Source organism: Panthera uncia, chromosome F1 (genome assembly GCF_023721935.1).
Source record: "Panthera uncia isolate 11264 chromosome F1, Puncia_PCG_1.0, whole genome shotgun sequence".
Classification (NCBI taxonomy): Eukaryota; Metazoa; Chordata; class Mammalia; order Carnivora; family Felidae; genus Panthera; species Panthera uncia.
The window spans coordinates 34,977,911-34,990,815 of record NC_064813.1 but is presented as its reverse complement, the minus strand read 5'-3'; the positions used below and the strand labels follow the sequence as shown (position 1 = coordinate 34,990,815).

Genomic DNA, 12,905 nt, shown 5'->3' with positions numbered 1-12,905 from the left:
GTAACAGATACTATTGGGGCAAGAAACAAAATGGCAGGCCAGCCAGAAATTTAACAGAAATTTTGCTTTGGAAGCAAAAGACAGCCAAAAAGGGCTACACTAAGATGACACTTATTGCTGGTGGTCCAGAAATCACTGGACATATAACGACTGTGCCCAGTCAGACAAACCAGAGAGAGCCCTACGAGCTAGTAGTCACTGGTTAAATGTGGAGCCGACTTTTATACTCCCTGAACTTTGAAAACATTTCCCAAACCACACACAGTTTCAGAGACAAAAGGTAGGATGTGTAGTGGGCCAGTGTGTTTAAGCATAACTTCCGACCAATGATAGGTTGATTTAATTAAGTTATGCTGACTCAGAAATGACTCCTAGGAAGTCAGACTAAAAAATAAGAAGAAATAAAACCTGAGCAATGACATCAAAATCTGCACGCTGCAACGATCAAGCTCCACAGAATTAGTCTGGGCTACTTAACAAATAAACAAGTTAGCAATAGCAACAGTCCTTGGTTGGAGAGGATTCAGAATTCTACAATATGTTATCTAAAATATCCAGTTTTTAACAACAACAATATGAAGAGACATGGAAGGAGATAGGGAAGTGTATCCTGAACACAAGAGGGAAAAGGGCAATAGAAACTTTCTTTGAGTGGGTCTAGATTTTGGAATAAGCAGATGGAGATGTCAAACAGCCATTATCAATATGTTCAAAGAACTAAAGGAACCATGTCTAAGAAATTAAACACAAGTATTATGACAATGACTTATTGAGTGAAAAATATGCAGGCCTCTTAGGTCAAGGTAGCCAGGGACCTGGAAACATCAGGAGAGGTCAGGTCACAGAAACTCTCGGGGTTACAAGGCATTGCCCAATTCCATGCCCTAACCTACACAAATGTACTATATTTTCACTGAAGGCAGAGCTGGAGGAATCTGGACCTCCTTTCCAGGGATGGGTCTGGCGGGCTGGCTGGGTTATCTTCTAATAAGAGACATCTAGGAAGTGTGATAGCTGCTAAAGCCAGGGACAACAGCAGATAATAAATATACGTGGGGACTATCATCCATTTTAACGGACCCTTAAGGACAATTTTCAAGGGGTGGGGTTTCTCCACCCTTGAGGTTATGCAGGTGGTCAGGGATGGAACTTAGCCACACAGGCTTGGGTCTGGGGGGACCAAGGACAGCTGCCCAAGGGTGGGTTTTGAAGTACATACTGCCCATACTTAAGCCTTGCAGGTCAATGTAGCCAGGACCTGGAATAAGCCAAATATTGGGAGAGTCTGGGTCACAGAACAGCCTATGGGGGGAACCTGGCATCTGCATACTTCCAAAGCTTTAACCTATACAAATGCGCATACTCCTCCAGAAGACAGAACTGGAAGAATCTGGACTGCCTTGCCAGGACAAGTCCTGGTGGGATGGCCAGGGTGTCCTCCAATAAGAGATAACTGAGAGCCTTGATTGCTGGAAAAGTCCAGAACCCCACTAGGCAACCAGTCCAAATGGGGATTGACAGTCACCAGTTTAAAGCTGCTGCCTCAGAAGATAATCAGGAGGGACTGGGAGGGCTTGCCAGGGTCTCCACTAATAAGAGACATTAGGGAAACTTGGTTGCTGGAGAATCTCCTGGTATCTCATCAGGCAGTAAGTCTGCGTGGGGACTGACTGTTGTCCATTTGTCGGTGTCTGCTTGAAGCAATTTTCCAAAGGTAGGTTTCTTCATGTCAAAGCCTAACCAGGTGGTTGGGGTGTAGCTGAAGCAACAGAAGCCTGGGACCCCTTAAGGCAGCCAGTCCTCATGGGGCCTGTCACCCATATCAGTGGCTGCCTCAGAGGGAATTTCACAGGGCTAGAAACCTCCTCTTTTGAGGTTGTTGGGGATAAACCCTAGCTCCACAGGCCTGGAGAGCCTCAGTCACCCAAGGGCAGAATTCAGGGTATGTATTACACCTGTAGGAGCTATATAGTCCAGGGAAGCCAGGGACCTGGGACAGGCAGTGACAGCATAAGCCGTCTATAGATGAAGCTACTGGGGTTACGAAGCATCTGCCTAATTCCAAGGCTTAATCTACATAAATATGCATATTCCCATTAGGGGCAGAACCGGAGGAATCTGGGTTGCATTGGCAGAGCGGGACTAGGAGTGCTGACCATGGTACCTCCAATAAGAGACACCTGGGGGCCCCCTGATTACTGACAAACATCAGGGCTCCGTCGGGCAGCCAGTCCAAATGAGGACACTGTTGCCAGATTAAAGCTGTTGCCTCAGAAAGACTTTCTAGGAGTGGGCTCCTTCTACTCAGGGGACATTCAGGTAGCTGGGGTCACCCAGAGCTCCACAGGCCTGGAGTGCCCCTGCAGCCCAAGGCCAGGTGACAGGATACAGAGAACACATGAGCAGGCGTGGCAGTTCAGGCTAGCCAGAAACCTGAAACAGGGCAATGTTGGGGGAGACTCATCACAGGAGAGGGCTATTAGGTGTACAAGGTATCAGCCTAATGAGCAAAGCCTACCTGCACATTATGGAATATTCCTCCCCCTCCCCCCAAAAACAGAACTGGAGGTTTATTGACTGCCTTACTAGGAAGTGACCTGCCTGGCAGGACAGGGTATCTGCCATATTGAGGCACAGGGAGTCCTGATTCCTAGAGAAGCCCTGGAGCCCAGCAGGCAGCAAATCTACCTGGTAACTGACTGTCACCCTTTTACACCTATTGGCTCAGAGCAATTTTCAAAAGGTGGGCTCCTTCCACACCAGACGCTATGCTGATGGTTGAGGCCTGGTCTGAATTTCACAGGCCTGGAGAGCAGGGTCTGCCCAAAGCCAGACTTTGGGGTACATGCTGCCCATATGCAGGTCTCCCAGGTAAGGGGTAGCCAGGGACCTAGAAAAGAGGTCAAGCATCCAGAGATATCAGGTCCCAGAAGCATGCTCTTGGGGTATAAGGAATCTGCCTAATTCTAAGCCTCTAACCTACATAAATGTAAACATTCCCTCGGAGGTCATAGCTAAAGTAATCTGGATTGCCTTGCCCTGAATGGATCATATAGATGCCATGCTTCCTCCAGTAACAGATTCATGGAATCCCTGATTGCTGGAGAAACCAATAACCCTATCAGGTACCAGTCCAAATGGGGAATGCCTCTAGTTTAAGCTGGAGCCTCAGGATGATTTTAGTGGGTGTGGGCTCTCTCCACCCTACAGGTCAGCAGGTATTTGGGGACCAGCTTGACCTTCACAGGCATAGAGGGTCCAACAGCCAGGAACCAGTTGACAGAGTATGGACAAGTCAAGCATAGGCCCTATTAGTCAAAGTAGCTACAGTAACCAGGGACCTGGAACTGGACAATATTGGCTAAGGTTGGGTCACAAAAGGGGGCATTTGGGATACTGCCATCTGCCTAATTCCAAGGTTTAGCATACAAAAAGACACACATTCCTGCTGAAGGCAGAGCTAGAAGAATCTGGACTGCCTTGCCTCAGTGAGGCAAAAAGAGATGGCTGAGAAACCCTGTAATAAGCAACACCTGGGATCCTTGATTGCTGGAGAAGCCTGAAATCCCATTGGGTATCCACTCCAAATGGGGGCTGACAGTCAGTAGTTTAAGCTGAAGCCTCAGAAGGAGGCTTCAGGCTCTCTCCACCCTACAAGCTAGAAGGTGTTTGAGGACAGGCTTGAGCTCCACAGGCCTGGAGGGCCCCAAAAGCCAAGGGCCAGCTGACAAGGTATGGGCCATACACGTACAGGCCATGCAGGTCAAGATGGTCAGAAGGAGGCTATTAGGGTACATGGCACCTGCCTAATTCCAAGACTTAACCTCCACAGATGCATATACTCCTGCTGAAGACAGAGCTGCAAAAGTAAAGTTGGGCTTGACCGGGCAGGGCTGGGCTAGATGGCTGGAGTTCCCTCCAGTAAGAGACACCTGAGAGCCCTGATGACTAGAGAAGCCTGATATCCCATCAAGAAATCAATGCAAATGGGGACAGATTGTCTTCAGTTTTAAGCTGCTGCCTCAGAAAGATTTTTCAGAGGGTGGAGCTTACTCCCCGCTGATGTCATTCAGGTGGTTGGGGTCAGGCTGGAGTTCCGCAAGCCTGGAGTGCCCCCTGCAGCCCAGGACCAGCTGGTCGTGTGCAGACAGCGCATGCGTGGGCCTCCCAGGTTAAATTGGCCTGGGATCTGGAATAGGGCGGACTTGGAGGTTTTTCAACTGCCTTGCTAGCCAAGGGTCAGGCCCACAGGAGAGGGTATCTGACATGTGGAGACACCGAGGGGTCCTGGTTCCTACAGAAGCTCAAGACCCCATCAAGAAGCAAGTCCACATGGAGACTCTCCTAGTAGAAGCTGTCAAATAGGAGCAATTTTTATAAGGTGGGCCCCCTCTCGCTGGCAGCTACGAAGGTGGTTGGGGTCTAGTCAGTGTTTCACAGGCTCTGAGGGCTCGGTCTGCCCAAGACTGGCTTACAGGGAATGTATGTACCTGCATGGGTGGTGTAGGTCTGGGGAGCCAGGGTATCTGGAAGAGGGCAAGCATGTGGAGATGCAGGCTCTTGGAGTTACAAAGTATCTGCCTACTTCCACGCCCTAACCTACATACTTGTGCATATTCTCACTGAAGAAAGTCCTTGAGTAATCTGGAGTATCCCCCAATAACAGACACCTGGGAACTGTGATTGATCCAGAGGCCCAGACCTGAGGAGACAGTATGTCCTCATGGGGATTGATTGTTGCTCATTGCCGCAGTGAAACGGCAGTGATAGAGTACGTATTGTGCATGCACAGGTCAGGGTAGTCGGGGATCTGGAACAGTGCAAGTGCCCTGTGGGGCTGGGTCACGAGAGCAGGCTATTGGAAGTACCTGGCATCTGACTCTTCCCATACTTTAACCCACACAAATGTGCATACTCCCCCTGAAGGCAGAGCTGGAGAAATCTGGATGGCCTTGCCAGGGAGGGGCCAAGCAGGATGGCCAGGTACCCTCCAGTAAGAGACACCTGGCTGGGAACAATCGTGGGTGAAGCCTGGGACCACCTCCGGCAGTAAGTCTACACGGGGACGTCTGTCAGCCTTTTGTAGCTATTAGCTCAGTGCAGTGTTTGAAAGCTGGGCTCCCTCCACACTAGAGGCTACAGAAATGGTTGGGGTCTGGCTGGATTTCACAGGCTTGGAGTATCAAGTGTGCCAGAGGCCAGCTTAAAGATTGTGTACCGAGCATGTATGAGCTGTGCACATCAAGGTAGCCAGAGACCTGAAACAGACCAAGCTTCATGAGAGGTAGGGTTCACAGGAAAAGACTCTTGGGGCTAAAAATAATCTGGCTAAATCCAAGCCCCAGCCTACATAATTGTGATTGATATACAAAGGTGCATATTCCCTGTGAAGGCAGACTTTAAGTGGTCCAGACTCCCCTTGCCAGGACTAGATCAATGGGATGACAGCAGTATCCTGTAGTAAGAGACACCTGGGAACCTTGATTGACACAGAAGCTCAGGACTTCAGCACACAGTAAGTCAACCTGTGAAATGACTGTTGCCCATTTCTACAGCTGTCTCAGGGCAATTTTCAGGAGGTGGGATTAGTCCCCCCCCCCCCCCCACTGTTGAGGCACCAAAGCAGGCTATTGGAAGTAGCTGGTGTGTTCCTGTTTTCAAGATTTTAACCTACACAAATGTGCACATTCCCTGGAAGACAGAACTGGAGAAATCTGGTTGGCCTTGCCTGGACTGGGCCTGATGGCCAGTATACCCTCCAACAAGAGACATTTAAGAGCCTTGATTGTTGGAGAAGCCAGTTACCCCATCAGGCAGCCAGTCCAAATGGGGGCCGTGACCAATCTAAAAGCTGTTGCTTTAGACAGATTTTCAGGGGTATGCTCCTTTGTCCTGGAGGCTATGCAGATGGTTGGATTCTGGTCCCAGCTTCAGAGGCCCAGAGGGCGTGTGGTGCCTCCAAACTGAGTGCATACTGCACATGCTCAAGTCACACAAATCAGGGAAGCCAGGGACCTGCAACAGGGCAAGTGCTCAAGAGGCCTGGTTTCAAGAGTGAGCTCTTGGGTGTCCCTGTCACCTGCCTAATTCCAAGCCCTACCTTACACAAATGTGCATATGCCCCCTGAAGATAAATCTGAAGGATACTGCCCTCCTTTGTTAGGGCAGGGCTGAGCAGACCAGCTTGGGTATCTATCCTCTAATAAGAGACAACTGGGAGTCCTGGTTGATGGCAAACCCTGGGATCCCTACAGGCAGCAAGTTTAAGTCAAGACTGATAGTGGCCAATTTGCAGCTTCTGCCTCCATGTGATGTTGGGGCTGAACCCTCTCCACCAGCCTGGAGGGCCCCACCCCGGCTGCCTCAGGCCAGCTGAAGGGACATAAACCACCCATGCATGGTCAAAGAGGTTCGAAGTAACCAGGAACTTGGAAGAGGGTATAGATCCAGGTAGACCGTGTCAAGGAATAGGATGGTGTGGACAAAAGGCATCTGCCTCAGTTCAAACTGTAACCTATGCAAATACACATTTCCTTTGAAGGCAACTGGTCTGCCTTGACTGGGCAGGGCTAGGCTTTCTCACTGGGGTATTTAATAAAAGGCACCTGGGAATCCTGGTTGTGAAGAAGCCCACAACCCCTTCAGGCAAGATGTCTAAATGGAGACTGATAATGGCCAATTTGCAGCTGCAGTCCCCACACCTCTCCCCCCCCCCCCCCCCCCCAGTGATATTTGGTGGTGGACACGCCCCACATCCTAGCCTATGTAGGTACTGGTGTCTGACACCACGACCACTCCTTTGAGGTTCCCAGCTGTCTCAGGGGGATGAACTGCACAGGTGGCACAGTTCGGGGTGGCCAGAGACCAAGAACAGGGCACTGGTCTTGGGAGGCTGGAATAGAAGAGTGGTTCTTAGGGACAAGATGCATGAGTACTTGCAATACCTGTCTCACCCAAGGGGCAATATCCCCTCTGAATCGGAGCTCAAGGCCACTGGACTGCCATGGCAATACCTATCCATTATATTCCCCCTCAAGACAGAACTGGAAGTTTCTCAACTGCTTTACCATGGAGGGGTAGGGTGTACAGGACAAGGTATCTTCCATTAGGAGACACCTGGGAGTCTTGATTCCTAAAGCAGACCTGGGCCCCATCAGGCAACAAGTCCACATGGGGACTCACTGGTGCCCATTTGCCAACTTCAGAACATTTTTCAAAAGGTGGGCTCTCTCCATGCCAGAGGCTATGCAGGTGGTTGTTGGCCTGGCTAGAGTTCTACAGGCTTGGAGGGCCAGGTCTGCCCAAGGCCAGCTTAAAGGTATGTTCTGTGCATGCGCAGTATGCACAGGCCAGGGTAGCCAAAGATCTGTTACAGAATCAGGCTCTTGGGGTTACAAGTCCTCTGCCTTATTTCAAGCCTTAACCTATACAAATGCACTCATTTCCCCTGAAGGCAGATCAGGAGGAAGCTGGACTGCCTTGCCAGGGTGTTGCTGGGCAGGCTGGCAGGACTATCCTTTAATAAGAGAGACTTGGCAGTCTTAGTGGCTACAGAAGTCCAGGACCTGCCAGGCAGGTGGTCAGATGGGTACCATTTCAAGTTTAAAGGTGACACCTAAAAAGATTTCAGGACTGAGCTCCATTTACCCTGGAGGCTCTGCCAGTAGATGTGTATCAGCCCAACTTCACATGCCCGAAGGTCCTTGGCTGCCAAAAATCAGATATTGGGGTACATACTGCGCATTTCTTGGCCATGTAGATTTGGAAAGCCAGAAACCTAGAATCTGCAATGTATGGAGAATCCAAGTCTCAAGAGCAGTCTCTTGGCCTTCCATGGCATCTTTTTTTATTCCAAGCCCTAACCAACCCAAATGCACATATGGGAGCCAAGGCATGCCACCTAAAATGGGCCACTTTGGCATATTAACAATTTTGAATTAAAGTTATATAAGCAACAGTACAAGGAAAGCACTTAGACTTCCCCCCTCCTTTGTCTCCTGAAAGCAGGGAAAATATCTCATAAATAAAGAGGAGACATCTTGTACCAGGAGGTAAAGAGGCATCCGATCACCAGAGTTCAGGAACTCAGAGTCAAGAAGGCTGTATAAACAAGCATTTTACTTTTACCAATTTACTACCACTGCCCAAATTCTGTTTAAAATCCCTTACTAACTGAAGCTCTCAAACAAGTTTTCTTTGTCCTGTCAATTCCTCACAGATTTATCGCTTCTTTTTCTAAAAAATATAACAGCTGCCTGCCTTAGTCATTTGAGTCTCAATTTTAATATTGGGCCTCTGTGCACATGAAATTAAACTTTGCTTTTTTTCTTCTATTAATCTCATGTCAGTTTAACTCTTAAGCCAACTAGAAGAATCTTGAAGAGTATAGGAATATTTTGCCTCCACAACACTTGGTGAAATCGGCAGGATAAACTTCCCTGGCTGAACACAACTGCAGCTGAGAGATCCTGAGACACCCAACAAACACTGGAAGTAGGTAGGAATTTTTGCCACATCGGCCCCTGGCTCTCTGCCTGGGGGAGGGTGGGGCTAATGTATTTGAAACAAGTTAGAGGCCTTTTTCTCTCTCTTTCTACATTTAGATTAGCTCTAGAAAATATTTGTGGAACTGGTTGCTTGGACTTGATAACTCTAGTAATTTTGATAGAATAGTCTTCTCCTCAGACTCATGTCTGTTTGGACAAACTTTGCTGTGGGTTTTCTTTGTAAGAACCAGACGAAGTTTTGCCTTTCATCCTGTGCTATGTCCTAAGAGCTCAGCTTCGTGACCAACAAGAATATTCTCTTTGTCTCTACCATCCAGAGGGTGCATTTACTTGGATGTACCTTGGTGGTCAGTCTAATGGACTGGGGCTTTGAAACACAAGGTTATAAGCAGGACTTTCTGTCTGGCAAAGCCAGCTTTCAGGGCAGTTTGTCATAGAATGTTACAGCCCATAAGGGACCTTCATCATCCTACCCTTTGTTGCTTCTTATCCCTGGAAAAGTTCCATTCCAGTAGTACCTGCCTGGTGACATAGATGAGGGGGTCTGAGACTGGAGACCTCTTACATTTTTGTGGGAGACCAGAGACACTGTCTTCACCACACCATCATTGCTATTATTGGACAAGGATCCATTATCCAATGCACAACAAGCCAAATACTGATGCTGGTTTTGTGGCAGAGAAAAAGGGTTTCATTGCAGGATTCCAAGCAAGGAAATAGGGAAAAAAATTCTCAAATATGCCTCCCTGAAGGGTTATAGTTGAATGTATTTAAGGATAAGGGGTCAGGATGTCACAGGGTATGTAGGTTGAATGGAATATGCTGATTGGTTATAGGGGAAATGGGAGATGTCTTCCTTTCTGAGATGGGAATTCAGGAATCATGTCTTTTCATGGGACATATGTTCCTTAAATGGCAGGATAAGCATGGCAAGTGAGAGAGATCTCAGAGTGTGTCATTAAAGAGGTTACTTTCATTTACTCTTGGTCTCTTCTGTGTAACTGCAAGAATTCCTCCTGGTTTGCTCCAGTCTCAGCTAGTCTTGCTGGTGGTCAGTCAACTTCTGCAAAACAAGCTCATAAATCAATCAGGTTAACCAGTGTGTCCTTAGAGTGGAAGAGCCAAGCGTTTTTTAACTCAGCATATTGGTTTTAGTCTTCTCTATCATTTGATCATTCCACTGTCTTGAGGGAAGACAGGGATGATGATCACTCTGGCTACTTCCTGCTGATTTTAGAGGCACAGTTTGGGGTTTGAGGAATGAAATTCTTTTGTACCTAGTTGGAAGCATTTTCTTGTTTCCAGCTTTGTATGTACATTTTGCATGACCAGGATATGAGTTCCTTCTTTGACCATCTTAGAGTAACACTGTGCACACATTTTGTCATTCCAAATCTAGTAATTAGTATGATGAATATGGACATGTCCATTTTTATTAGTCCTTATACTATTAATCAATGCCTTGGGGGATCCATGAAAATAAACCTGAAAACCAGTCTGATCCCAGAATATCTTCTGAAATCTCTTGAAGCCAGGCAGCCTGTTGTCTAATTTTGTTTAGGTGAGCCTCTACTTTATAGGGAGTATTAGTATAGACACAGAGACATGTTTGCCACCATACAGATTCCCTCCTGCTCAGCCAAAATATAATCTAAAGCTATCCTTTTGTCCAAGACTACTTCTGCTAAAGAGTCCAGATACTTCTGTTGAGCTGCTATAACTAAAGCAGTTTTATTGGCTAACATTTCCAAATTATAGATGGGTTTCTAGTCATATGTTCACGGGTTGCCACTTCCCCATGATAATAAAGTTCTTCCAAAGAAATAGCCTGTTCCATCTTCCTGATACTCTGATAGGTAACCTTGCACTTTTCCGCAAATTGAGTGAGTCACTGTCTAATATGGACCTACCCTCTAGTTCTGGAAAATGTTTTTTAAAGAATTGTTACAATGCTGAGCATCACTGGAATCATGAAATTTATACTATATGCCTATAAAGGGAAATGGATTCTGTTAAGGTATGCATTATTTTATAACTTTTAATTTGCACATAGGAGAAAAGAAGAATATAATTAGTACACCTCTGCTGAACTAAAGAGAGAGATACTGGGCCCAAAAAATGTAAATTTGTGTTAAATAGACCATTAGTTACCACCTGTCTGTTAGCAAATGTCTGGTTTTTATGACCATGGGTTCCAGTGCCCTTGCATGAGCTACTAAAGGTCATTAGGAGGATCTCTAGGAGGAGTTAAAAAGAAACAGGGGACATATGACCCTCTGTTAACTATTCTGACCCAAGAGGTTAAGTCCACAGGGTTCTCTCCATAGAATGCCATGAAGTTAGGCACATTTCAGAAATTGGTTATGAGCATAACTATGGGGTCAGCATGATCATTTATGGAGAAGGGCTTCAGGTGACATATCCAGCAATCAGACAAGTTACCAGGAGAAGCTTAAGTCTGTAAAATTCTAACCATGGAATTATCTTTCCAAGCAAGAGATAACTACAGAGAAAAACCAACAATTGGCAGTAGTCATATTCCTCTGTTAGTCTGATTGTCTGCTGAATAACAAACAACTTATAATCTGTCAAGGCTCCCAAGAATAGTTGGCAAATTCCCGTTCTGAAAGTGACTGAGTGAAGTCTGTGCTTGGGATGTGCCACCATCCAAGGTTAGGGCCAGCCTGGCTTTTATGCTTTTGACTTGAAAAATTCCTGTCTCCAGTCTTGTTCTGATAAGTAAGTCACAGTGATTGGATCAGCTGTTTTGGTACCAGCTTCACACAGGAATGATGAATCCATAGCTTGACACCTTTTAACTTGATAGAAGAGTGAGTAACCCATAAGACCTCACATGGTCCCACCCACCATGGCTAAAGCTATTCTTCAGGGTGTTTGTTTTTCTAGGATTTGAACAGCAACCAGTCACCAGGACTCAAATGGTACAATGGCACATCTGTAGGGTACATCCTTCCCTGGAAGCAAACATGAAATGGTGTGAAATTTGCACCGAGAGATTCCACATATTCTACAGTGTCAAGTTCTCTTACCCCAGTTCCCTCCAGATCTCCTAAATGATATTCAGAACAAAGGAAAGGTCTAGGTCTCCTATACATCATTCCATAAGGGCTCAATGGGAGCCTGCTTCTAGGAGCCACCCTTATCCTAAGCAGAGCCACCAATAAGGCTTTTTCCCAAGTCAGGTTAGTTTCCTGAGAGATTTCTGCTAATGTTTTTTTTTTTTCTTCCAAAGCTATGGTTTATTGTTTTTAGTCTTTCAGTTGTGATCTCAAAGAAGCATGTGATCTCCAGTGAATACCTAGAGGCCCAGAGACTTCTTGAGTAACTTTGGCCACAAAGGCTCCTCTGTTATCAATCTGGAAGGAAAAAGGCAACTCAAACCTTAGAATAATTTCTTTTTATAAGGCTTTAACTACTTCTGAGACTTTTTTTGAATGGCAAGGAAAAGCTTTTACTCATCCAGTAAAAGTATCTATAAATAGGGGAGGGTGGGTGATGGGCATTGAGGAGGGCACCTGTTGGGATGAGCACTGGGTGTTGTATGGAAACCAATTTGACAATAAATTTCATATATTAAAAAAAAAGTATCTATAAATACTAAGTATTTAAAGTTACTGGTAGTCTTTGGTTATCACCTTAAAGTCTATTTGCCAGTTTCTCCAGCCCTCTTCCCTTGAGTTTGAACTCCCTAAGTCCAGATGGGGGCTAGTCTTTGTTTTGTTTGTTTTTTTTGTTTGTTTTGCATAAATCCTTTATTTTTGTATTACTTTCTGAATAATCCTTTGTATATTGCATCCTAGAGTGTACCTTTCTATCCAATGGAAGTTAGCATCGCTTCCATAATGGGTACCCTAAAGAATGTGGCTAATAATGTCTTCAATAAAGGGTCACCTGGGTGGCTCAGTCGGTAAAGCATCTGACTTTGGCTCAGGTCATGATCTTGTGGTTCATGAATTTGAGCCCCGCGTTGGGCTCTGTGCTGACAGCTCAGAGCCTGGAACCTGCTTCGGATTCTGTGTCTCCCTCTGTCTGCCCCTGACCAACTCACGCTCTTTTATACATAAATAAATGTTAAAAAAATAAATTATTTATTCTATAAGGTGTTTGGGGCTCAGCACAATTCCTTGTTTGTTGTAAATCCAGCCTTCTTTGGTGTATTTGTAGTCAATACCCTGAAAAAAAAAATGCAGATCCCCAATTAGATTCCTATTCATTAGCTCTGTCAAGAACTTCAGGGGGAATATTTGAGATAACTGTGTGTTGCATCCATGTCCAGAATGAAGGTTATTTGAGACACTGGAGTGTTAATTCTCACTGCTAAGTTGGCAGCCTGATCTGCCTGATTATTTCCTTGTGCAATCAAGCACTCTGATTTTT

At 46.1% G+C, this 12,905-nt stretch overlaps 1 long non-coding RNA gene across 1 annotated transcript in view; it reads right to left on the bottom strand.

Annotated features, from left to right (window-relative positions):
- Positions 1-12,602: 12,602 nt before the first annotated feature.
- LOC125925358 (uncharacterized) overlaps positions 12,603-12,905 on the bottom strand; it is a 48,603-nt gene continuing 48,300 nt past the window's right edge. Inside the window, exon 6 of the long non-coding RNA XR_007458805.1 lies at positions 12,603-12,700. This is a non-coding gene — a long non-coding RNA (uncharacterized LOC125925358). The remainder of the gene's footprint in view (positions 12,701-12,905) is intronic.